Genomic DNA, 26,727 nt, shown 5'->3' on the forward strand with positions numbered 1-26,727 from the left:
AGCAACAGGTAGTTTAAGATCATATTCCTTAATCATTGACATATAAAACTGCCGCTTTTCAGTTAATAGTCTGAGTATTGAGCACTCATACTGTACTTGTCCTGCTTCACTGTACATTAGACCATTTCAACAGAGACTGAACTACAGGTCTTTAGCTATTTGGATAATGATCTCTTGGATTCAATTATATGAAGAAAATGTAATATCACCTCTTGCATTTCACAAATTCTTATAATTTTTAGTTTATTTAGAAAGATGAATACAATGCCTTCTATTAAAGAGTTATTCTTAAAATGCTCCCATTGATATGGTTGGACAAGGTAGTTCTAGTTTTCACCAGCACAGGTACAATACAACAGTCCCTGCCCTTTGTGTCTTTGTATCTCAAATCTGCTTTGGAGAGCTACCTCAAGGATTTATAGTCTTCATGTTCATTCAGTCCTTGGACTTTCTGCTGAGGCTGGAAACAAAGGTGTCAGTTGTATTGATGCTGGGAATTTGCTGTGTGGTCAAACCATTTTCTGGAATTTATTTTAATTTTTATCTTTTTTTTAAATCTATTCCTCTTTTACTGTCTCATCATTTTCTATGCCTCCTTTCTCTCCCTATTAATAATGCAAAACAAACATGTTTGTTTCTTCTTGGCTCAAACCTTTGCAGAAGAAAATGAAACAAACCTTTTAAGTGTGATTCTAAATTTGTAAATAATAGAAATCAGTTTTAAGTGAAGTTTAGTGACTACTGTCTTCAACTCTTTTCCACTTGACCCTGCAAACTCCCCCCTGGGTTCTCAGTGAGCACTAGTTTAATTTCAATAACTAGCAATGCAGACAATGGCTTATTAACTTTAATTTCTTACTTCCTGTAACGGGGGTTCTCCCTTAAGGGCTGGAGGGTTGGGGACCAATCATCTCTTATTACTGAACAAGCCACATCTGGGAGGAATCAGGTGATTTTCCTATTAAAAAAAAAAAAAAAAAAAGGCAGCAAGAACCTGCAAAAGAGAGGAATGCTCAAGGACCTGAGACTGCTAGGAGTGAGCAGACTCAAGCAGAGTGTCAGGACTGGGACTCTAGCCAGGTAGGGCCTGGGAGCGGCCCTCCAAATCAGGGAATGTCTGGGAGAAGGGAGAGAACCCTTTGTTTTGTGTGGATTTTTGGTTGGACTTTGTTCGGGGACTTTGAGTTTTGTTTGGAGGTTACTTATATTAATAAACCAAATCCTCAAGGAGGCTATTTTTGACCTTGTGATAAATAAAGCTTCCTTTGATGGACACCCAGCCAGTCAGTTAGCTGTAAAATGGTACAGTTGTTCTTTACTTGCTTTACCTGTAAGGGGTTAAAAAGTCTCCCAGGTAAAGAAAAAAAATAGTGGGCACCTGACCAAAAGAGCCAATGGGAAGGCTAGAGCTTTTTAAAATGGGGAAAGAAGCTATCCCTTGGTCTGTTGTTCTCTGGACTGCAGGGACACGGAGCGGAGCTGCAATGCTATAAGCAGAAATGCTGTGTAAGGTTTGAACCAGGTATGGAAAAAGTATCTTCTATACCTAGAAGAAATAATTTGGATAGGGAATGTTTAGTTAGATGCTATCAGGTTTATTTTTTATTTTGGCTTATGGATTTCCTCTGTACTAATCCCTGATGCTTTTGTTTGCTTGTAACCTTTAAGCTGAACCCAAGAAAGCTAGTTTGGGTGCTTAATTTTTGGAATTTCTCTTTTAAAATCTAGAAAATGCCTAAGTTCCAGATGTATTTTCTTTCTTTTTTGTTTTAATAAAATTTACACTTTTTTTTTTAAAGAAGGATTTGGATTTTTGGTGTGCAAAGAGGTTTGTGCATGTTGTTTGATTAGCTGGTAGCCACAGCTAATTTCCTTTGTTTTCTTTCTCAGCTCTTCCCCAGAAGAGGGGTGAAAGGGCTTGAGGGTACCCCACAGGGAGGAATTCCCAAGTGCTCCTTCCTGGGTTCAAAGGGGGATTTTTGCATTTGGGTGGTGGCAGCATTTACCAAGCCAAGGTCAGAGAGAAGCTGTAATCTTGGGAGTGTAAAACAAACCTGGAGTAGCAAGTATTAATTTTTAAAATCCTTGCTGGCCCCCACTTCCTGCACTCAAAGTGCCAGAATGGAGATTCAGCCTTGACAGACCTCAAAAAGCCTGGACAAAATTTTACATGAACAATTCACAAGGGTGCACTTGGGAGGTGGCTGGTCCTGTCATGCTTCCCTGTTCTAAGGTGGTATTTTTTTGTTGCCCTAAACAAAATAAAAAACCCAGTGTAATAACATGTTACTTAAGCGCATAGACTTTAAGGCCAGAAGGGACCATCATGATCATCTAGTCTGACCTCCTGCCACAGAACCTCACCCACCCACTCTTGTAATAGACCAGAGGTTGTCAAACTTAATCGAACTGCGACCCCTTTCTGACAACAAAAATTACTACATGATCCAAGGAGGGGGGACCGCAGCCTGAGCCCCGCTGCGCCAGGTGGGAAGGAGAAAAGCCAAAGCCCCAGGGCTTCAGACTCAGGTGGGAAGCCTGTAATCCAACCCCACCACTCAGGCTTAAGCCCTCAGGTTTCGGTTTTCGCTCTGGGTGGTGGGGCTCAGGCCCCTGCAAGTCTAAGCCATTCCTGGTGAGCCCATTAAAAGTTTGAGAACCGCTTTAGACCCATAACTTCTGGTTGAGTACTGAAATCCTCAAATCATGATTTAAAGACTTGAAGTTAGAGACACCACCTTGATTGAACATGAATCTTTTACCCCTTTTTGACCACTCCAGAAAAGACTAAATTTGCCATTTTTGCTTTATGTGCACATTATTTCATGAAGCTCCCTGAAGAGACCATGTTCAGAGCTGTGGCAGAGGACAGATATAATGGTGGCTTTTGTACATTCAGGTCTGCTGAGGGTTGTGCAAAGAAGAGACATTCTTGGTCCTCTACTTCATTGATCTGCAGGATGGGTAACATTCTAGCACCTTTTCTTTCATTTACATGACTGACTGGTTGAAAATAGCATTTGGTTTAAGGTAGTCAAATACAGGTACTGTTTACTGATCTGCTTGTTGTACTGATCTAAAGAAAAGATGGCTAGTTTTCTGTGGTGCACAATTTCTGGAACTTCACTTTGCTGGATATTTTCAGCATCAGGCTCATGGTTAGGAATCATAATTTTAGATTACTTTATTGGCCTGATTAGTAATAAGATTAGCTCTAAATACGCAGGTGTTGTAAAGTGTTATATGGTGGATGAGCCAGAAATAAGTTATGAAAATCAAGGCCCAGTTGTCGTTTAACAGTCTTGCTGCCTTGAAATTGTGATATCATTAACCTTTATTCTAAAGTAGTCAAGCTTATATTTGCATATTTTCACCTGTCACTAAGTAGAAATAGTCTTGAAATAACATGTGAGATTTGAATATCCCTACAGTTTGGATTCACACTTAATAAATAGCCTTTAAGATATAACAGTTGTTTTGTTAGATTAGTAGGAAGCATGTGGTACGTTATACCACAATAAATCAGAAATATAACTTTGGAAAAAAGGACTGGTAAATTGAAGACACCCAAAGATAAATGCTTCAAAATAGTGCTTGAATCCAAAAACTATGCAGAAAATAAATGGTTTATTACCTATGGAAAATAAGCACTCAATTCCTTCTGCTCTCCCAAGCTATGTATGGTTAACAGGCTCTCTTGGCATACCTCCATCATTTGCTATTTAATAGGCAGAATAATTAGTTTTAGATGTTCAGTTCAGTTCACAGTAGAAAGGAACATTGATGGAATGGCTAAGCTCATAATAGCCTATCCAGCCTGATGTAATTCTGAGCCAAAAGGGCAGTAAGCAACTCAATTATAACAACAAGGAGTCTGGTGGCACCTTAAAGACTAACAGAGGTTTTTACCCACGAAAGCTTATGCCCAAATAAATCTGTTAGTCTTTAAGGTGCCCCAGACTCCTTGTTGTTTTTTGTAGATACAGACTAACATGGCTACCCCCTAATACTTGTCAATTATAACAGAGGTTCAGTGAAATGTTACAGCTGTTGCTTACTGCTCAAGAACATACTGCTTTCCAATAAGAAACCAGCTGCCAAGTAGAAACTACAGAGAAGTTTCATACTAAGATGTTTTTGAATAATCTACTCAGCCATAAGAGACTGTAGGAACCCAGTCTTCCACTTATTGACATCAATGGGAATTTTGCCATTAATATCAAAGGTGCAGGACTGGGCACGAAGGCCTCAGCTCTGCAAAGACTTATGCATGTGTTTAACTTCACACTTATAAGTAGTCCTAATAAATTCAGTAGGACTACTCCTGAGCTTAATGTTAAACATGTGCATAAAACTTTGCAGGAGTCTTCAGTTGAATCTGTCTTTGATATTTACATGGGGATTCAAGTTTTGACTCAGCAGGTGGCCAGGATAATGCCATCTTCATCCAGATAGCCTTCACTTGCATCAATATTATAACTGATGTTTGGTACAAATTGCCCTTGAAGAGGTGACCATTAGGCTTCTAGGTTACTTAGGCATGTTTTTCATTAGGTGTGTCCCTGGGTAGCAGATAGGGGAACATCCTGCAGATGCCAGACATCTGCAAATACCCTATTGGACCAACTGGCGGTGGCATCTCTCAGCAGGGCATGGTGGGGCAGCTGGTGGCACAGCTACCTCTATAAAGTGCCACATAGCGCCTATGACTAGGATGTCAAAGAGAATAAAGACCTCCTTAAAATAAGACTTGCCAGGGCATGTGGGATTTGGTAGTGTTGGTAGGCAGTTCACTCAGGAAAAGAGAAACTCAAATTTCAAACCAAGGGTGTCAGGCTTGGACAACTAACCTAAAGAGTTCATCCAATAGATATGCTCATGTGAACATGCCTACTTTGAATAGGGAAGTGGGAACAAAGATGCCTTTGGTACAAATTAACACTTTTCTTTTCTTTTGCGTACTTCTAATTTCTTCATTTCACCTTTGTTCCTTTTTTTTTACTCAAAACATACTTTTTTTTTATATTCAAAGACTGTCACTCGTTAATATTAATGGTCTGACTTGTCTGAAAACTTCAAGTTAGACTTTTATTAGTCATTTAATAAAGAGAGACTCTTGTGATTGCAGGGGTGTCTAAATGTACATGTGAATATAAAAGAGGAAATGCTTGTTGGGCTGTCTATTAATTTGAAACAAAAATTGATGGTGTAGCATCACTTGCTTAAAAATAAGGGTTAAAATTAATTTAGCTGTTAACTGAAATCAGTTTGTCCTTACCCTCAGTAGGGAAAGGGAGTCTATTCCTATAACAAGGATATATTGAATTGAATACTCCTAGATATGACCATTTAATTTGTTAAATATCCCACAGAAGTGCCTGGATGACTAAGGATTCCAGATCTTATTTTCAAAAGTGCCTTAGTTATGTTAACACTACAGAGAAAGATGTGTGGCAGTGAACCTCAGAGCCTGGGTCAACTGATGAGGGTTTACAGGGTTCATGCTATGGGGCTAAAAATAGAAATATAGATATTCAGGCTGGATCCCAGACTCTGAAACCCAGCGAGGGGGAGAGAGTCTCAGAGCCCTGGCTCCAACCTGAGCCCAAACATTTACACTGCTATTTTTAGCCCCGTGGTAAGAGCTCCATAAGCCCAAGTCAGTTGACCAGGGCTCTGAGATTCACTGCTGTGGTGTGTAATTTTTGGTGTTTTTTGCAGTGTAAACATGCTCCTGGACATATAGTGACAAAGCGCTATTGACGTTTAAAAGGCTTAGGCTCCTAAGTGCTTAAGACCCCTTTGAAAATAAATAGGGCCTAGGTTATTCAGGGTATGTCTACATTGCAATAAAACACCTCTGGGACCTTCCCCACTTTCGGAGTCCCAGAACCCAGGTTCCAGCCTTAGCCTGAATGTCTGCACTGCAATTTTGTAGCCCTACAGCCAGAGCTGCATGAGCCCAAGTCAGCTGACATGGGCCAGCTGCACGTGTTTCACTGCAGTGTAGACATACCCTTACGTGTTTTTCAAGATTTTGCTCTTCTAGGTTTTGTCATTATAGCTACATCTATGGTGAAATTGGTCAGACATATTTCCATAATAATACCCTATTTTCAGTTGTTTATAACTTTACCTAATCTTTGACCATTTGGGCTGAAACTTTCCATAGTGGGTGTCTGCCTCGGGCTGATATTTTTTTCTTTTTGTTTGGAAACTTCAGCTAAAGTGGTTCAGCCATTCCAAGAATGAGATTAGGAAAAATATGTTGCTGTGTCCATGTTTTAAAAAAAAAAAAAAATACAACCGTTCATTGAAAAGCTCTAATCCCTCCAGGCTTTGGTGCAAATCGTTCAGATTTGGCTGGGAGTCTCCCACTGTCAGAGAAGTGACTTTTTCTCTTCCTGTGAAAAGATGCCCAAATTCGGTCAAGTTATAAGCCTTTGCAAACTGTTTGAACGTGATCAGTAGAGACTTGTTAGAGTTGTGCAGATAAATTTTCTGAAGATTCTGCCAGTATTGAGCTTACTCTCAGGGGCAGCAGGTTTGTAGAAATTTTGGTGGTGCCCAGAACACCCAAAGCCCGTCCCCCCCCCCCCGAACTCCACCCTCCACCTGCCTAAGGCTCTGCGAGGGAGTTTGGGTGCGGGGAGGAGGTCTGGGGTGCAGGCCCTGTGCTGAGGCAGAGGATTGGGGTGTAGGATGGTTGAGAGGTTGGGCTCTGGGATGGAGTTTGGGGTGCAGGCTCTGGGAGGGAGTTTTGGGGCAGGAGGGGGTGCGGAGAGAGGGAGTTTGGGGGCCAGAGGGATGTGTGGGAAAAGGGTGGGAGTGCAGGCTCTGGGAGAGGGTGGGTGGGTGCTGGGGGGGAGGAGACTGCCATCACATGTGGTTTCCTTCCTCCCCTGCTGCCCCTCACCATAGCCTCATTGGGGGTGGGGGATGGGGCTGCCCCTTGCCCAGCGTGGGGCAGGAGTGGTGTCTGCTGGGGGCGGGGGGTGGATCACAGGGTCAAACACTCACCGAAGCCCCAGCAGCTGAGGTGAGTGACGTCCACTCCAGATGTCTCCTGCCGGAAGCCCCCTTGACATCTCCTCCTGGTGGGTGCTGGGGAAGGGGAGAGCTGCCAAGCAGGTGTGTGTCTCCTCCCCCTCTTGAAGTGCAGTAGCAGCCAGCTGCCTCAGCCTGCCGCGGGCGCTGCTCTTGTGCTGTGCCACAGCCGGCAGCGCAGGCAGGCGAGGGAGAGGCGTCACTTTCATTCAGGCAGGGATGCTGGGGGTGGGGGAGGACACTCGGGAGCCTGGGGGAGGCGTGTGGGGAGGAAATTGGGGGCCGCTCCAGGCACGGTGAGGGGAGAGACCCAGCTCCAAACATTGGTGGAGCAGAGCCCCCGGCCCTGAATATTCCTGGAGCCCGGGCACCATGGGCCCATATAACTCGCCACCCCTGCTTACTCCAGCCCAGTGGTGCTGGGACTGAATAGGACTTTCCCTGTAATTGGGAAAGAGATGAGGAGTCCTGGAGCCTGAAGACTTGGACTGGCTAGGCAAGAAGACTTGAACTGGGACAAAGAAGCCCTAGCAACCTTAATTAGGCGTTTCCTAACTTCTGAGTGTTTGATTTTTGCAATCTTAATTTTCTTTTAACATAATTTTTTGGATGTAGTTTATGTATACATTGAATGAGATACTCCTTCCCATATTTGTGTCTGACAATTGTTCTAGTTGAGGAGAGTAGGAAAAAGAAGCAACTGAGAAAGAAGCTCAGGAAAGGAGAGCATATCATATTTAAGAATGAGAAAGAAGTTTGCCAGAATAACTAGGGGTATATCTTCAATGCAAAGTTACCCCAGGCTCTTACTTAGTTATTGTCCCTCACATGGCTCCTATTCACACACAATTCGCTCACTGGAGTTTACTGATGCTTTCAACCCAATCTGGGCCATTTGGGTCTATAAACTAAAATCTGAGTGCGTCTTTCACTTGGTCTAGTAACCTACCCACTTTGTGGTGAGAACTCAGACTAAACCACTCAAGTGCTGATAGTCTTCCAGTGGCACTGCCCCTCAGCCCCTTCCACAGTACCCCCTGTGAGCCCAGGATAGAGAGGTTCTCCCACAATTCATTGGGAAAGAATCATAGCACAGCTCAGCTCCCTAAGTACCACGGTGGATTCCCCCAGAAGTCCTAGCGATATGCACAGGTGAGTGCAGCACCAATAGGGACACTGCAATTTGGGTATGGCTTTGCAGTGTGGCTGCTCACATCTGAGCTAGGCTAACTTGGGTGCCAGTCACCTGGGTTAACTGTGCAATGAAGACATATGCTAATTCAAAAGAAGGGAAATATGTGTGAGTGAGGATGGGAGGCCAAATAAACAGCTGTAGCTGTGCCTATAACTGAACTGGCCTGTATGTAAGCATTGCTCTATTGAAAAGTGCTGATGGCTGCCATCAAGTTTTTGATCCAAAGACAATTACAGACCTAGTTAAAATCAATGGGTATGCCAAGCACTATTTCAGACTCAATGGAAGGAACAGTTAACTCCCTTTTGTAGCCATCTGTTCTACATAACAATGGGAAGATGCCCAAGGCACATGGCAGATGAGAACTTAATCCTTACCTCAAGGGCTAATCTGGGCCACAAGTAGAGGTTCAAGTGGCTTCCACTTTGGATTTGGTCACTAGAAGCAGCAGGAACCAGACCTCCATGTTAAGAGGATTATATGTGAAAATGTCTTTTTCCTGTAACCTGGGAGTAATTCTACTCTTACTAAAGCACTAAGTTAACAGTTTCAGCCTTTGATAATTTCTGAGAGTAACTTTTCTGTCTCCGAGTAGCAGCCGTGTTAGTCTGTATCCGCAAAAAGAACAGGAGTACTTGTGGCACCTTAGAGACTAACAAATTTATTAGAGCATAAGCTTTCGTGAACTACAGCCCACTTCTTCGGATGGTATGCATCCGAAGAAGTGGGTTGTAGTCCACGAAAGCTTATGCTCTAATAAATTTGTTAGTCTCTAAGGTGCCACAAGTACTCCTGTTCTTTTTTCTGTCTCCCTGTCTCCTTTTTCCCTTGTATTTTCTTTTATACTGTTTGCCTTTGGCCTGGGTAATAAGCCAATATTCGGGGCCTTGCAAGTTGGTTTCTGTTATGAGAAGAAATCTATGATCTGTGTCAGATATATTCTTTGATGAAATTTTGTTTATTTCAAAATTTTTCACAGAATCTTGTTTCCTGAACACAACAGAAACAAACAGCAGGCAGTTTCCTTGCTCAGAAATCCCCATCTCTGTCACTCCAGTGAGCCCTGTGCCCAACAAGCAGTGTCCCTCTGCTTTGTCTCAGGGTCACATAGCAGCTTCTCCTAGCTTTCTGCTTCTCTCACCCACAGGCTGAAAACCCAATATCCTAACTCCCGCACATTCAATCAGGGAAACCCTAAAGCCCACACATTTTAGCTCTCATCTGCCATGTGCCTTGGGCATCCTCCCATTGTTATGTAGAACAGATGGCTACAAAAGGGAGTTAGCTGTTCCTTCCATTGAGTCTGAAATAGTGCTTGGCATACCCATTGACTTTAACTAGGTCTGTAATTGTCTTTGGATCAAAAACCTGATGGCAGCCATCAGTACTTTTCAACAAAGCAACTTAACCACTCAACAATAGTCTTTTTTTTTTTTCCCCTGGGCCCCAAACCCAAAAGCATCCTGCTGAAAGTTCTGTGGACACCAACACAGATCTGTGAAAAGTTTTGGCTTTCATTTTGGCAAAAATGTCCTACAATAGCACTACTTCCGACTAGCATCCAGCTAAAAGTTCTTTAGCAGAATACACACACACACACAGAGACACTCCTAAGAATTCGTTTGATTTTCTCTCTTGCAAGGATTCAATCACATAAATTAACCTTTATCCTGAAAAGGGTGACTGCTGGAATAACTGTTGTTAAAACTTGAGTTGTTTAAACATGTTACTTGGTTAATACAAAATCTTCACCTGATTAATTATGTACCCAATAATACTATTTTTTGGAATAAAAATGTGATGGAATCTATAATTAGCCTTGGAAGAATTCAATTTTCTTTCTTTTTTTTATACAATTTCAATGGATAATCTGTCTAAGCAATTTTTCAATTTTTGTTAATTTAGATGTTCAATTGTGGGAAATTATGGGGGGGGATCAGATAATAGAAGGGTTAGACAATTATTTCATGACAATAGATGATGAGATTCAAAAAGTTAAAGCTTTAAAACTGTTAAAACACAATGTCAACACCACATGTCAAAATATACAAAGTAAATATCCTTAAATCAAACTGAGTTCTAATAGGCATTTTTCTTACTTTGTCTCTTTGTAAATTTTGATTATTACCAATATATTTTTATTACAATTGTTTGTTGCTTTGTGTGTGATGTTTACTGACATTTACCAATAAAAATCTAATCCTTCCCAGCCTATCTATAACCTACAGTGTAGTTGATCTTGCAAAGTGATATGCACGCTGCCTTTAAGTATGGGCTGTAATATGATTATACCATTTGATTTCTTGCTCTCTGATGGAAAATAATAAAAGTAGATTCTAGCTAATTGAGTGGAGTACAAAATCCTGTGTCTTGGGTTATTGTGTGGGACTGCTAATTGCTTTGGATTTTTTCATAGTGCGGAGATAAAGGAAGAGGGAGGCATGTGTCAGGACCCTCGTTGGGCCCTGGGTGATCACTACTTCCCACCACCCAACACAGATGTAATGAGGTTGAGTAGTGCCCGTATAAGAAAAATTAAAACTACTGATTATTCCTCAAAAAAGGTTTTTAATGACTTTGCACTATAAAGGCAACACAGACCAAATAAGAAAAGCAAGATTAAAGACCAGCACTGAATAAGGATTAATATAAATGGCAAGTTATACTGAAGACAAGCACAAGTACATGTAAAGTTATTCATTAGCTATTTACTACTATTCTTAACACTATAGCATCGATACAACTTGAGATCAATTCTGCCCAAGCAACCAGACTTCTTTACTCCATAACCTTACTCTGTATTCACCTGAAAATACGTTACCCTTCAGTCAGCCATTTTCCACACTGGCCAGGTACAGACGGTCACAAAGTGCACGTCCCTTGGGTTCAGGGGGTATGGGTCAGGTTTCCCTTATGACCAAAACACACACACAGTCCCGTGCCTTCGTACTTTTTATCTGATCTGTTGGCCGTGTCTTAAAACAGACCAACCAATTAAGGTCAGCCAAATCTTTAATGTGGTTAGTGTCGCCTTGGCTGTATAATTTATGCTTATCTCCTTGTGTCGCTTTGACCGTATAATTTATACTTATTTTCTTGTAGCCAATTGTTTTAATTGTGGGTTAGACAAGCTGTGCCCGGGGGCACAACTTATCTCGCTTTATAGGAGTTAGAATGTGTTGTCTGGTTGCAGCACGTTTTGACCACAAGTCTTAGCTTACTTCTGCAAAGCTTGCCCTTTTTAACTTTGCAAAGCAGAAGTTTGAGGCCTAACATTGACAATACCTTTGTTCATTTTAAGCTTGGCAATACTTTTGCTCAGAGATTAATCACACACAGAAAATTTGGCTTTCTGATAATGTTGAAAACTTATTAAGTCTTTGTTTGACTTGGTCCAAGAAACTTCTAACTTCAACAGAGCTCCTTGTAATGTAGATCAAAATCAATGTAAACTTTCATAATTTCAAGACAAACTCCACAAATCTCTAAAAGAATAAACTTACATTCAACTTAAGGTTAAAAGTAAAGGTACCTGTTTATGTGACTAGTGTGTCTGTGGGTGCTGTGTAAAGGTTGTGATATTTGATTAAAGCAGGATTGGCTTATATAACACATTTCTTGAAACCTTGGTTCCCTATGTGTACTTGGTGACATGGAAGCAAGCAATCCTGAGATGGAAATGTGGTGACAGAGCAGGGTTGCGAGGTATAAGAAAGAACCTTATGGACAGTTTGAAAGGAAAGAGTAATGGATGTGAGGCGTTATCAGATTCATTTCGGCCTTAGCTGTGCAATCATTCAAATATAATTCATTTTAAACACATCAGTAGCCTCACCCCCTTTAATGGGGTTACTCCCCTGCTCAAAATTAAGCATGTGCATAAGTGCTTGCAGTTCCAGGGCCTTAGTATAGACAAGTTTCAGAGTAACAGCCGTGTTAGTCTGTATCTGCAAAAAGAAGAACAGGAGTACTTGTGGCACCTTAGAGACTAACAAATTTATTAGAGCATAAGCTTTCGTGGACTACAGCCCACTTCTTCGGATGTATGCATCCGAAGAAGTGGGCTGTAGTCCACGAAAGCTTATGCTCTAATAAATTTGTTAGTCTCTAAGGTGCCACAAGTACTCCTGTTCTTCTTTTTTAGTATAGACAGAATATTTCCTGGGTAAACTAGAGGTTTTGAAGCAGCAGATCATTCATTTAAAAATGCGGACTAAAGAATGGGAAGGAGATTTAACTACTGAAACTGATTTGACAAGTGAGCATTTGAGACAGATAGATGTGTTAGACCACGGGAAAAGAAGGGGGAGTAAAAATAAAATCTTGTCAGATATATGTGAATCACTTTGGAAGTTGCTTTAGGACCAACTGGACAACTTTAAGGAATACAAGTTAAAGAATTAGGATCTTAGAGAACTTTGTCAAGCAAGAGCTAAACTAGAGACAAAAAACTGGAAGATGGTATCTCCTAAGCATAGAAATTTATATATAAGGTATTGGCAGAAGCCACACAGGAAAAAAGAACAGAGATAAAGCTGACAAAAAGCTATGAAGCTTGAAGAAAAATTAGAGGTCCAAGCTGAAGAAAATGAGGATATATCTGAGTTACAGGAAAGTGTTGCAATGTTCAGAGATTTTAATCAACAGACTGGAAAAGAGTTTGAAGAATGTGCTACTAAGGTGCTAAACTGAAAGAGATACTGAGATTAAAATACTTAAAGAGGAGCATGCAGAGGGTAGATAAGGTGCTCCTGTGGTTTCTGTGAAAGAGAGACCAGAGAAACCCCACCTCCGAAACTGTTCCAACTAACAGCTGAATTTAATCTTCGTATGATCGCAGCTATTGTGTAGACAGAGGATCTTAATGAAACTCTGAGAGGGTATGAGATAGACTTTACAAAAGACAAGTTGCCAGGATAACCATAAAATGAGTCTCAAACTGACAGCAGCTCCACAGGTAAAAAGCAGTGTTGCAATTTTGCCAGAAGTAGTTGCAGGACATTTAGAAAGGGTTTGCACTGAGCTGCTGGAAAAAATAAACACTTGGAAGACTTGGACTGCAAAGGGCGTGAAAGATAAATCTCCTCCAAATCCTTTGTTTAGCCAAAATTGATACAGTACATTGCTAAAACCAGGTTTAATCCTGATAAATCAACCCCTTCTGCTCTGCCAATGATGGCAGCATTCACAGTCCATTTCCACTTTTCACACCTCTCTGCATGGAGCATCCTTGCTGAGCTCATTTCCACGGCCCCCTACCCTCTCCACATTTACCCTTTCCCTTTAGAGCACACTTTTCTGCCATGCTCCCTACAAGGAATCTAGTTGTTTTACATGGACACGTTTTGCCAAGATGGGGCCAACCACCACCCCAACTACTCTATTTATATGTGGGAGACTGTTCCACTAACATCTGTCTGTCCTTGGATTGTGAGCTTCTCAGGCAAGGACTGTGCCCTCCTGTTCCTCTGAAAAGCACCTACCATATCCAATAATGGTGAAGAATCATGAGTTATAATGAGTTTGTCTGAAGATTTAAGGAAGATATGAAGCACTATTTGCCTATTTCAACACCACATTTTTCACTAGCGGAAATAGCCAAGAGGTTTTTGTCCAGTAAGTATTGCAGGGAAAATGTTTTATAAAAATACCCACTCTCCCAAAACAAAACAAAAACACACTAAATACAGGCAGCTTTAAGTAATAGGTGTTGCTGAGTTCCTTTAGGGATTGCAAATGGGGAGGAGTGGAGAGGGAGGGAACAACCACCCCATTACCCTAAGTTCAAAGCAAGGAAGAGGGACTGGAATTTAAATTCAGATGCTATTGTAATATATGGACAATTGCAATGGCTCCCAAAAGGCAGTTGCAGCAGTGGGGAATCACTGGAAGACATAATGGGAATTGTCAGCTGGCCAGCTAACATAGTAGATTTTGTGCCCTTTTTTTTTTTTTTTTTGCTGATTCTGCCCCCTAATGTTTTGTCTTTGTATTCCATCAGAATGTCTGTGAGTAGTGCTAATTCTACTGCTAATGTCATCCTATTCAGAAAACATTAAATTGGACAACGCAAATATTCAGTAGCAATTGTATAGGCAACAAAAAGTCTTGATAAATGAAGCATCTGCTCTACATTTGTTGTACTCGTGAATTTACATACCAACCTATTGAGAATTTACTCAAATTGTGAGGAAAACCTTAGATGCCTATAGGACTGTTAATTCAGGGTTAAGGCCCAGGCCACTGTAAATTGAAGTCAGTGGGATTGCTTCCATTGTCTACAAGTCCCTAATTAGGAAGACTGACAGAAGTATCAATGACTTGATTAAGTTCCTGATATTAGTCTATTTAATTCTAATTATGATAGATCCAACTACTTTTTATATACAGTCAAGAGAATTGAGTCAAACAAAAGATGATACAACCACCTAAGCTGTAGCAAAACCATCAAAACCTAAAACTATAGGAGATCTTACTATGCTATCTGTAAGTGCCATTATTGGTATGATCCAATAGATTTCCCCAAATAATTTGCAAGCATGTTACTTAGCATCAGCTGAATAGTTTGAGATATTAGCAATGCATTTGTTAGGATGTCATTGCTTGGTTGTTGATATAAGTACTGTACTATTCTTGGAGAACCCAGACTGTGCTTTGAGAGCTATGGGCTGAAATTGATAATATTGGATAATATTATGAGAGTTTTTTAGAGGTCAATTTGTTACCTACCTGAAGATTGTGATAATTTAACAGCTTTTAGCAGCAAGCCTCAGAGATATTTTTTTTATTGTCTGCTTTTATCTTGCAATTCAGTGTATTTATTAAATGAAATAATGCATATTTTACAGCCGTGCCTTTCTATAAGGGGTAAATTTGTGGGGCTTTAGTTGCTGTCTTCTGTTAGACAACTTCATTTTTTACATCACTTGGAGAAGTAAGTGGGAGGTAAAACTAACATTTTATATACATTTTGCATCAAGAAAAAAAAAACTTTCCACAGATAAACAAATAGATACAACAAACTTACAATTATTGTTATATGTATTAAAGCTGCAAATATGGGTCCCAAGTGACATTGGGGGTACCTTGTAACCAACACACAGTAAGTGACAGCCAGTGTGCAAAGCACACACCATCTAAATAGAGGAGACAAAGTTTGGGAGGGAAAAGGGGGCAAAGTGACTTGCCCAAGAATATGCAGCAGCTCAGTGGAAGAGCCAGGAATAGAATCCTGCTCTTTTAAGTCTCATCCCAGTTCCTTTTCCACTAGGGGTAATTTTACATTGCAAATTAGTTTGGGTGATTAGCACTCAGGTGTAAGTGCCCATATTGTCATAGCTTGGGTATGAGCAGCCACACTCATGTGGCTATACTCACTCATGGAAGGTTCCTTCAGAAGTTCTAGCACCTCACATTACTCTTAACACTACAGTTTGCTGAGCAGCCATATGAGTCTTTTCCAGTCAACAGTGAGAGGAATTGTCTTGAGCACAGATGGAGAACTGGGAGAAGGGAATGGAAGACTAAGGCCACTCTAGTGGTTAAACAGCATCCACAATACAAAGTGGGCGAGTTTCTAGTCTGAGGCCTGGTCTACAATAACCCCCCAATTCGAACTAAGGTACGCAACTTCAGCTACGTGAATAACGTAGCTGAAGTCGACGTACCTTAGTTCGAACTTACCGCGGTCCAGATGTGGCAGGCAGGTTCCCCCGTCGACTCCGCGTACTCTTCTCGCCGAGCAGGATTACCGGAGTCGACGGCGAGCACTTCCGGGTTCGATTTATCGCGTCCAGACAAGATGCGATAAATCGAACCCAGAAGTTCGATTGCCTGCCGCCGAATCAGCGCGTAAGTATAGACATACCCTGAGTGCAAGCAGTAATCAGACTTTAGTAGGGATGGGCCAGCTAGCCCAAGTGTTAGAAATTTTGTGTGTAGATGGGAGTGGGGTTATGGACAACCTGGGAGTAAGAGCTTGAGTTAATTCTGAGGTGAAGATGAAGACAAGTCCTAGGACGCACTGCTTTCCAAGAGGCATATGCTATATTCTGTGTTTTGAGTGACTAGGTGAAATCCTGACCCCATTGAAGTCAATGATGTCCCATTCACTTCAGTAGGGCCAGAATTTCACCCATTATGCTTACAAAATACACTATATGCAGTAATTGTAAAGCACGCATCACTGTAGTATGTAGATTTCTTACACAGCTGATTCACTGGGATTTGAGCTTTATGATGTCAGAAAGCTACACAGCCACTACTCATGCTCTATTTGTTTCTTGGCTAAGGAATTTAGTCGCCAGAGCTGGTAAATTGAAACCTTTCAGAAGCTGTAAATAATAAAGGCATGGTTCTTAATTTTGATTTTTCTGCTCTCCTACAAATGACTTTGTATACCTAAGTGTTACTATAAGCACTCCTTAGATTTAAAAGGTGTTGTTATGGGAGTAGGTATAGTGAAAGTGAGTACAAGTGATAGTCATAATTCTAAAGCTAGAGTTAAGGACTACTGCACATAGCATCTTTCTGCATGTAATTGTATAATTATGTTTTGCAAGATACTAATACTATCACTCAAAATTCAGTATTTGGTAAAATCTCTGCTTTGCAGTGCCATTATTTTCAACATTTTCTGGTTAGTGTGGCTGCCTTCAGAGTATCTGCATTCTCCTAACCATTTATAAAGCACAAATGAGACCTGACAACGAATGTATAAGCAATTGTCTCTATTTATCATGCATATTGTGGTGAAATTGCTAGAGCCCATCTTCACATTTACAGACTGTGTCAGAGTTATTGTAGTTTTCAGTCAGCATCATGATTCCCTTTAGCAGCCTGTTATGATGGGATATTGGATTTAAATGGGATATAAAATCCCATCTGAGTTTTCATGCACTGTGTGTTGACAAAACATTGCATTTTTTTATTCCCATAAATCTACTGAGATTGTTCTGTTGCAAGGAAGTAGGTAAAGAATAAGTAGCTGAGCTGAGGTATGATTATCCTTTGAGGACACAATACTCTAGAAATTAATTGCTCCAGGGATGCTGCAGGACACTGAGGAATATAACTAGTCACTGCTAAACTGCAAATCTAAGTAATCTAAAAAACTCAACATGGAAGTTTTCCAGAAGTGAATGTACTAGTAATTCCATTTCCCACCACTATAAATATGTTTTATTTTATATCAAGTAGTGACTATAGATACTGAACTATCATTTCTCAAGCAACCTCAGCTCAGCATGACTCCTCCACCCCCAGCATTGTTAAATTGATATAGTTTTTAAAGGCTACTTCCACTGTTGCTAAGCTACCTGATTCCACTTTGCTGACTGGAACTTCTGGAAACTCCATTTCCCCTTTTAGTGCCATGTCTGGAAGTATTGATTAAGCACAGTTAGGGATTAATGGCTCAGAGAAAATAGCATGAGACAGAAATTCAGGCAGGATTGGGATTCTTCTGAACAGTTCACCTAACTTTCTACAAGCACTAAAAGAGAAGAGGGCACAAGGGGGTGAGTTCTTTACCTTTCCATATTTGACTCAAGCGTCTCTCTAATCAGCAATGATTGAGTTCCCTTGAGTTGTACATTTGTTACAACAAGTTGCTCCTGTTTTCTCTCATAAAGAACACGTGATCACTACTACTGACTGACTAAGAATTGGACACATCCAATTAGATTTATTTGTTACACTGCCTGTCTCAATCCTATCCTGACCTGCTGCTTTTTCTCATCCATCTCTTACATCCTGTCTTGTAGATTGTAAGCTCGTGGGGCAGGAACTGTCACTTATTACATACTTGTACAGTGCCTATAACAGTGAGCTCAACGTGGTCAAGACCACCAAGTGCTACCATAATATAAATGTTGCAGTACAATACAATTATTTATTTATTTCCTTCCCCCTCCCTCCCCCCCAGTAGAAAGCATTTGAGTCCATAAGGGAGAACAAAGGCACTATGACCCTACACTCCCATAAGGCAATGCACCACTAAAGGAAAATGCAGTTTAATATTAAACTGAATCTAAAGAAAGCATTTTAGACCAGCTCAATAAATTGAAACAAAACATTTTCATTCCAGGAATGTTGAAATCTTTATTTCCAATTTTTATTTTTTTCAGAATTTCCAATCTATAATTTAATTTACCCTAATTTGAAGGGAAAACAAAAGTTGAAATGTTGGAGTTTCCCACAGGACAGAAATTCTGAATTTTGCGCAGCTCTAGTCCTCATTTTCCAGCTAGCTCTATTAATTATTCTCTAGTGCCCTCAGAAGTGCCAGGTGCTTCATTGGTAACTACAGTGATGCCCTTGACTGCAGACATCCTTTGATTACTCATGATTGCCAGTCACTGTAACTTCACTTTGATACAGTTAGTTTTGAAGGAGCTGCCTTGCTGTCCTACTTTTCCCAGGTGAATGGTTTTGCACAGAATGTCCTTAATCTTGTAATAACCCTTGAGTCCCACTGTGCCTAAAGGAGAGCAGTAAAACAAAATCTTTATGGGACCTGAAACCATAACTTTCCTTTTCATTTCTGAAATTGCAAAACTTGCAAATATTTTGTTTCCTGGAGTGTTTTAAATCTTTTCATAAAAGTTTCTGCAATATTCTGAGCTTGCTATTCATAATACTCCCAGAGGGTTATTTCAGACAGTTTGAGGTCTAGCAAGAGAGAAAAAATTCTTCCATGAGCAGTTAGAAATAGGTAATGAATCATGATATGAAATTCCATAGATACATTTTGACCCTGTTTTGAAATCAGTCAAAGGGAGTACTTCTATTTTTTTTAAGAAGTAAAAATTAAATACTGTACAATTTATGAAACAATCTGAGCAAGAATATAGATAGTAGAACAGTTTCCAGGGTGAGAGATTTGAGCAAGATTTTTGTCCCCATAAAGCAAGCAGAGTACCCTCTTCTGAAAAATCATTTGTATTCTGGGGCATGGGCAACACTATAACATGTCAGCTGTCTGGTAGCAAAAATATGAGGATGAGCTGAAAGTATGAATGACATGCACATATAGAAGAAAAGCTAACCTTCTACAGAGAATTGGTGTAAAGTCTTCAACGCAGCCCATTTGTCCAAGTTAATGATTCTTAGTTTCCTCATTATACATCATCCCTCTTTGAAGATTTTTGTCACCGTTTCAGGTTGCACAGCTGCTTTGCTGTCTCTTTTGTGGTTTCTCTGGGTACGTCTACACAGCAAGCAGGATCCCATAGGTGCAAGTCTCAAACCCCAGGTCTACAGACTCAAATCACAGGGCTTGTGTTACAGCCCTAAAAATTTCTGTGTCTACATTTCAGGGTTGCGTTGGAGCTCAGGCTCTGAAGCTCAATCCTGTCCCTCGGCTTCAAAGCCCAAGTTCCAACCTGAGCCCAAATGTCTACACAGCTATTTTTAGTGCCACAGTGCAAACCCTACAAGCCCAAGTCTGGAAACCTGGGCTCTGTGACTCTCTGCCATTATATCCGGCTGGCTGTGAAGACCTTTAGGGGTTAGGCCTAGTGCCTTTTATCTATCCTGGGATGGAATTCCCCAATTCTCCTTCTCAAGATGGGTCCTGAGATACAGTGTCCTGTGTATTGACTATTACCTAGCAGGTCTGACTGGGTCCAGGGCACCTGTGTTTCTTCCCTGTGGGAGTCCGTGACCAGTTTTGTTTTTGTGCGTGTGTGCGTGTGTGCGTGTGTGAGTGTGTGTGTGTGTGTGTGTGTGTGTAGTGACTACACAGCCATCTTAAAATCAAAGTAATGTTTATTTTCAGACCAAAGCATTTCCAGAAAAAAAAAAAAAGCAGTCTACATGAATTTCTATCTTACCTAAAGGCTTACCATACTTGGGAGTAGAAATAACTTCTTCAGACATCCCCAGCAGGTGCTTGTGTTTGTCTAGTGCCTCCAAACAACTACCTCCTCTCTTGAAAGAGTGTACCTTTTTTAAACCCTGCTATAGTTCTTTTGTTCTTCTGTGTTCACCAGACTTTTTCTGTCCATGTTCAAACCAGTTTTTTATACATTAGCTGGAGGGGGAGGTAGAATCTTCAAAGCTAATATTTTGGTCATTGTCCCTTAACAACCCTAACGTGTTTACTGAGGGTTGGTGTAGTAGTTTTGGGCCGCAGTTCGGCCCTCAGCGGGGCTGTGGGGTAGCCCACCGCCTCGCTACAGTTGGCTTCTCTTGAGCCATTCTTTCCCATCCTGCCTGCTTTTCCAGACAACCTCTTTAAACAAAACCAACATATTCCTCCAGTAAACATCCCAATAATGAGGTTAGCATACACTATTCATAAGTATTACTGAGCAGCTCCAAATCAATCACGGATGCTATGTTTTTTAAAACATTAAATCAGCCAAACCTGTAACTGCCCCTTCTCTGAGCAGAAGGATACAATATACCCATCAAATTTAGGTGCTGCTCTGACAGGTAGCAAGTGTCCACCTATTTTTGAGCCTGATCCAAAGTCAGCGTCATCATTTGAATTTACTGGCTTTTGGATCAGGTCATTCATGTTTACTCTTTTGCTTCAAATAATTGTAAGTGAATTTAGTTTTAGTAAAACAACATATCACTTGAATGTCTATAGAGATGGAAGTTCTCTATGATTCTGCTCTACCTATTTTTTTTTTCACAATGTGATTTCATTTGGAATTTAACTTAGAAATATCATGTCTAGAAGTGCGATGGTATCTCACACTCCATGTATTTTAAACCCTTGGCTACTCTGGTAAGACTACTAATAAGGTTGCCATTAATGCTGGTGGGTTTTGTAATGTGGAACTGTACAGTTTATTGAACCATTCATTTGATATAGGACACAGAACAGCTATGATAACAATTCTGGGTCAGTCACTTAGCTGGACCAAATTCAATCCAGTCCACTTAGCTGTGGCTCCATATATCCTATTAAAACCCCATGAACAATCTACTCTATTTTTACTCAATTTTCATTCTGTTCCTAATTCAATGCATTCTGCAAGAGTTTTAGTTTGAAGAGCTTTCGTTTAATAACCAGCCTTTTGCTATCATGGCAAAGACGCTTCTTCTATAACCATTTAGGATACTGCCTGTTGCTTCCAATACATGGTAGAATTGTCATATACAAAAAAAAAAAAAAAAAAAAAAGGAGAGAGAAAAAAATTAATCACCATGCAATCCTTATTTAACTAAATACCTCTAGCGTTAATTGCAGGAGTGACCATATTTTTTTCAAAGCTGGCAGGAGATGTTTGATTTGCACATCCAGCTTGTACTGAGTCAAAATATTTAGACTGGAAAAGAATACTATGAAGAATTAGGTCCCACTTGCTGGTGAGTAGATCTGGTTGAATCTGATTACTGGATAGTTTAATGAATAAAAATGTCTTTTTGGAGATCATATATTTGAGTATTTTGAAAACTATCAGCTCTTTGTGAAAATATGCAGAAATCCTAAGAATCCTGTATTTTAGGGCAAATGATTTTTTGTATGAAAATTCATTCTAGAAATGTAGTAGTTGCAGCTCATTGTTTTCTGGTTTCAGTCAACCAGTAAGGGATCAGAAGCAACACCAAATGACTTCAATGGCCAGCACACAGTGCTTAACGTGGGCAGGGTTGTGAGGGGTTGCAGATGTAGCAAAATAAATAAAAATTGATCTGGATCATTGAAGGGCACATTAGAAGCACCATAGGTAAGTCAAAAACATGGACACCTAGGAGAAGGGTCAGAATCTGGGGAGTGCATGGGCCATTATAGCAGGGATAAGGTAGAAATAAAAGAGAACCTGGGGGTGGGGAATCAAATCCGTATCTTAGATGTCTGTATACTAATGCGAGAAGTATGGGGAATAAACAGGAAGAACTTGAAATGCTAGTTAATAAACACAACTCTGACATAGTTGGCCTCACAGGCACTTGATGGGATAATACACATGACTGGAATATTGGTATAGAAGGGTACAGCTTACTTGGGAAGGACAGGCAGGGAAGAAAAGGAAGAGGTGTTGCCTTATATATTAAAAATGTATAGGTTGAGATGGAAATAGGAGATGGACTTGTTGAAAGTCTTTGGGTAGGGATAAAAGGGGTAAAAAAACAAGGGTGATGTCATGGTAGGAGTCTACTACAGACCACCTAGCCAGGAAGAAGAGGTGGATGGGGCTTTTTTTAAACAACTGACAAAATCATTCAAAGCACGTGACTTGGTGGTGATGGGGAACTTCAGCTACCCAAACATCTGTTTGGAAAATAACACAGCAGGACTCAGATTACCTAATAAGTTCTTGAATGTATTAGAGACAATTTTTTATTTCAGAAGGTGGAGAAAGCTACTAGGGGAGAGGTATTCTAGATTTGATTTTGACAAATAGGGAGGAACTGGTTGAGAATTTGAAAGTGGAACACAGGCAGCCTAGGTAAAAGTGATCATGAAATGGTAGAGTTCATGATTCTAAACAGTACAATAACGATGGTGGATTTCAAGAAGACAGATTTTAGAAAACTCAGGGGGTCAGTTGGTAAGATGTCATGGGAAGTAAGTCTAAGGGAAAAAACAGTTCCAAAGAGGTACGCATTTTTTCGAAGAGACATTATCAAGAGCAAACTATCCCACTGCATAGGAAAGTTAAGAAGTGTGGTAAGAAACCACCCTGGCTTAACCAGGAGATCTTCAATGATCTGTAACTCAAAAAAAGAGTCCTATAAAAAGTGGAAACTAAGTCAAATTACCAAGGATAAATATAAACTAACACAAATATGTAGCGACAAAATTAGAAAGGCCAAGGCACAAAATGAGATTAAACTAGCTAGAGACATAAAGGTAACAAGAAACATTCTACAGATACATTAGAAGCAAGAGAAAGACCAAGGACAGGGTTGAACCGTTACTCAATGAGGGGAGAAAACAATAATTGAAAACATGGAAATGGCAGAAGTGCTAAATAATTTTTTGTTTCAGTTTTCACCAAAAAGGTTAGTAACGATGGGACATCTAAGATGGTGAATGCCAGTGAAAATGAGGTAGCATCAGAGGTCAAAATAGGGAAAGAACAAGTTAAAAAATTACTTAGACAAGTTAGATGTCTTCAAGTCACCAGGGCCTGATGAAATACATCCTAGAATACTCAAGAAGCAGACTGAGGAGATATCTGAGCCATTAGTGATTATCTTTGGAAAGTCCTGGAAGACAGGAGATTTACAATGGGCTGATGAGACTGCATATAAATGACCTTGTGGGTGTCACCACAAGAACAAACACATTTGAGATACAAATACATAGCTAATATTCAGAACTTCAGATAAAGTGATGATACATAGATTTAACCAGGATAATCATACTTGACAGATTGTAACTTTTCCATTGACACCTTACACGATACACTTTGTACAAGATTTGTTGCGGTTCTAAAATGATAGTAATATCAATGATATAAATGGTCATCTTCAATCATACAGCCTCACACTTACCATGAATAAATACTTTCAAAGGGGGGCATGGATCAGTGTTCACATCGCACTCCCCATCAGTAACTGGCTCAAGCTGGGGAAATTAATGATCCAACCAGCGGACAAAATTTGGTGATGAATCCTGGTCACGTGTCATCTGAGGCATATTGCACAAATGCTAAGAAGAAGAAGAATACCTTCAAAGAAAATCAAGATCAGTTCACATACAATTCATTAACCTAGAAAAGTGTCTAAATTCATAATGAAACAAGATCAGCTTGTGAAGATTCTATTTTATTATCTGTTGGGTTATTGCTAAAAAACATGTAGTTGTCACTGTAGGAATACACTAAAGAGGACAGAAGACAGCAATATCTTCAGCCACTCTTTTGATCAAAGACAATATAAAGCTGTCTAAAAAATCTAGGTCAAACTGAAATGGTGTCTTGTTTCTTCAAGAGCCTTTCACCAAGCATATTATCATGCATGTCAAGTCACTTTGATCCTAAGAAAGCCAAAGTGACTCCTTTAGAAAAATTAAATTGATTTTACAATTTTCTTAAATAAGGACACACTGTTTGGGGCCTCAGCACCTATCTCGATTATAGGCTTTGTATAGGCTATAGGCTTTGTATTAAGAGCTTAGGGCCTGATCCAAAGTTAATTAAAGTCAAAGGAAGTCTTTTCATTGACTTCAATGAGCTTTGGATCAGAGTCTTACTGTGTTCGATTATATAATCTGAAACAGATCCATTTGCAGCTCCAAAAATAAATCTGGGGCCTTTGGCACACCAATGCTTTAAGATTATGTAGATCTCATATCTACAATCTATATTCTCCGCAAACACCAGAACCTGAAATAATAAACTCATTTAAATGTTAACTTTTACCTTCACTTTTTATTTTATGTAAATTTTCCTCATTTATTATATGGAGTTTAACAATATTTGTATGAAATCTTTTACCCAAAGGATCCCAAATGAAGTCACAGTGCATTACTTTAAAATTTGTCAATTGGCTTGGATAACTAAACAAGATTTGCAGACAGCTAAATTCAGTATTTCTAGTAACCAAAATATTTACTATAATAAACAAAACAGGATTCTACAAATTCTGAGGTTAACATTTTTATTCAGTTTAGCTAAACTGGACCCATTATTCTTTACCAGTCATGTATAAACATACTGAACAGAACCACTATACCCACATCTGCTGGGGGAGGCAGACAGTTTAGGCAGACAACCACATCACATGGTAAGTGAGGCGAGGGTAAGTTTGCAATTCAAAATGTAGTCTAAGTACATTTTATGTATTTTCACCTATCACATAATGTTACTGACACTTTAAATAAGGGCTATAACAGTATACAGTTGGTGCCATTGGAAAATCAATATTCACCCACAATCACCTCAGCACAACCTCTGTTCTCTTAATAGTTGTTCTCTATTCTAAGTATGTGGTGGAAGGATGGCCCAGTGGTTAGCACACTAGCCTAAGTCTTGGGTTCAAGGCTTTGCTCTGCCATAGACTTCCTGTGTGACATTGGACAAGAGCCTTGTGGGTAAAATGAGGATACTAGTACTTCCATAACTCACAAGAGTGTTTGTCTGTTGTGGGGATAAACACATTAAAGACACATTGTGAGACACTCAGATAGATATTGCAGTACAGTAGAACCTCAGAGTTACAGATACTTCGGGAATGGAAGTTGTCCGTAACACTGAAATGTTCACAACTCTAAACAAAGCGCAGTTCGGGCTCCAGACTCAGCAGCTAACACTCCGGGCCAGGATTCAGCAGCAGCTGAACCCCTACTCAGCCCCCACATGAGTTTACAAGCTTGTTCCCCTCCCTGTAGGGTGGGGTGTGTGTGTGTGTGTGTGTGTGTGTGTGTGTGTGTGTGTGTGTGAAAACAGCGTGTCCTGGGAAAGCAGGGGTAAAAACAGCATGTCCCTCTCCTGGTGGGTGGGGGGTGGGAGGGGTGAAAGTGGTGCAGACTCCAGCCCTGCTCCTGCTTTGCTGGCTCTGGCTGTGCTTTGGGTTGGCAGCCCCAGTCTCTTGCTGTAAGTGGCTGCCCTGAGTGTGGGGATGGAGGTGGAGGTGTCGGGGTGGGAACAGGCAGCCCAGATGTGCCTACCTTTAAGATGCAATACAGGCACAGTACAGTATTTGTGCTTTTTTTTTTTTGGTCTCTGCTTCTGCCTCATGGGTTACTTCTGGTGTCCAGTTGACCAGTCAGTCCGTAACTCTGGTGTTTGTATCTTTGAGGTTCTACTGTATGTCTGAATGGGAAAAGACTGTCTAGGAAGGAGTACGGCAGAAAGGGATCTAGGGGTTATAGTGGACCACAAGCTAAATATGAGTCAACAGTGTGATGCTGTTGCAAAAAAAGCAAACATGATTCTGGGATGTATTAACAGGTGTGTTGTGAGCAAGACACGAGAAGTCATTCTTCCGCTCTACTCTGCTCTGGTTAGGTCTCAGCTGGAGTATTGTGTCCAGTTCTGGGCACCGCATTTTAAAAAAGATGTGGAGAAATTGGAAAGGGTCCAAAGAAGAGCAACAAGAATGATTAAAGGTCTTGAGAACATGACCTATGAAGGAAGGCTGAAAGAATTGGGTTTGTTTAGTTTGGAAAAGAGAAGACTGAGAGGGGACATGATAGCAGTTTTCAGGTATATAAAAGGGTGTCATAAGGAGGAGGGAGAGAACTTGTTCACCTTAGCCTCTAAGGATAGAACCAGAAACAATGGGTTTAAACTGCAGCAAGGGAGGTCTAGGTTGGACATTAGGAAAAAGTTCCTAACTGTCAGGGTGGTTAAACACTGGAACAAATTGCCTAGGGAGGTTGTGGAATCTCCGTCTCTGAAGATATTTAAGAGTAGGTTAGATAAATGTCTATCAGGGATGGTCTAGACAGTATTTGGTCCTGCCATGCGGGCAGGGGACTGGACTCGATGACCTCTCGAGGTCCCTTCCAGTCCTATAATCTATGAATCTATGAATCTATGATAACAGTTGGTAAATGTTGAGTTTATAATGGTAGC

The sequence above is a fragment of the Malaclemys terrapin genome, chromosome 5, assembly GCF_027887155.1.
Source record: "Malaclemys terrapin pileata isolate rMalTer1 chromosome 5, rMalTer1.hap1, whole genome shotgun sequence".
NCBI classification, from domain to species: Eukaryota; Metazoa; Chordata; order Testudines; family Emydidae; genus Malaclemys; species Malaclemys terrapin.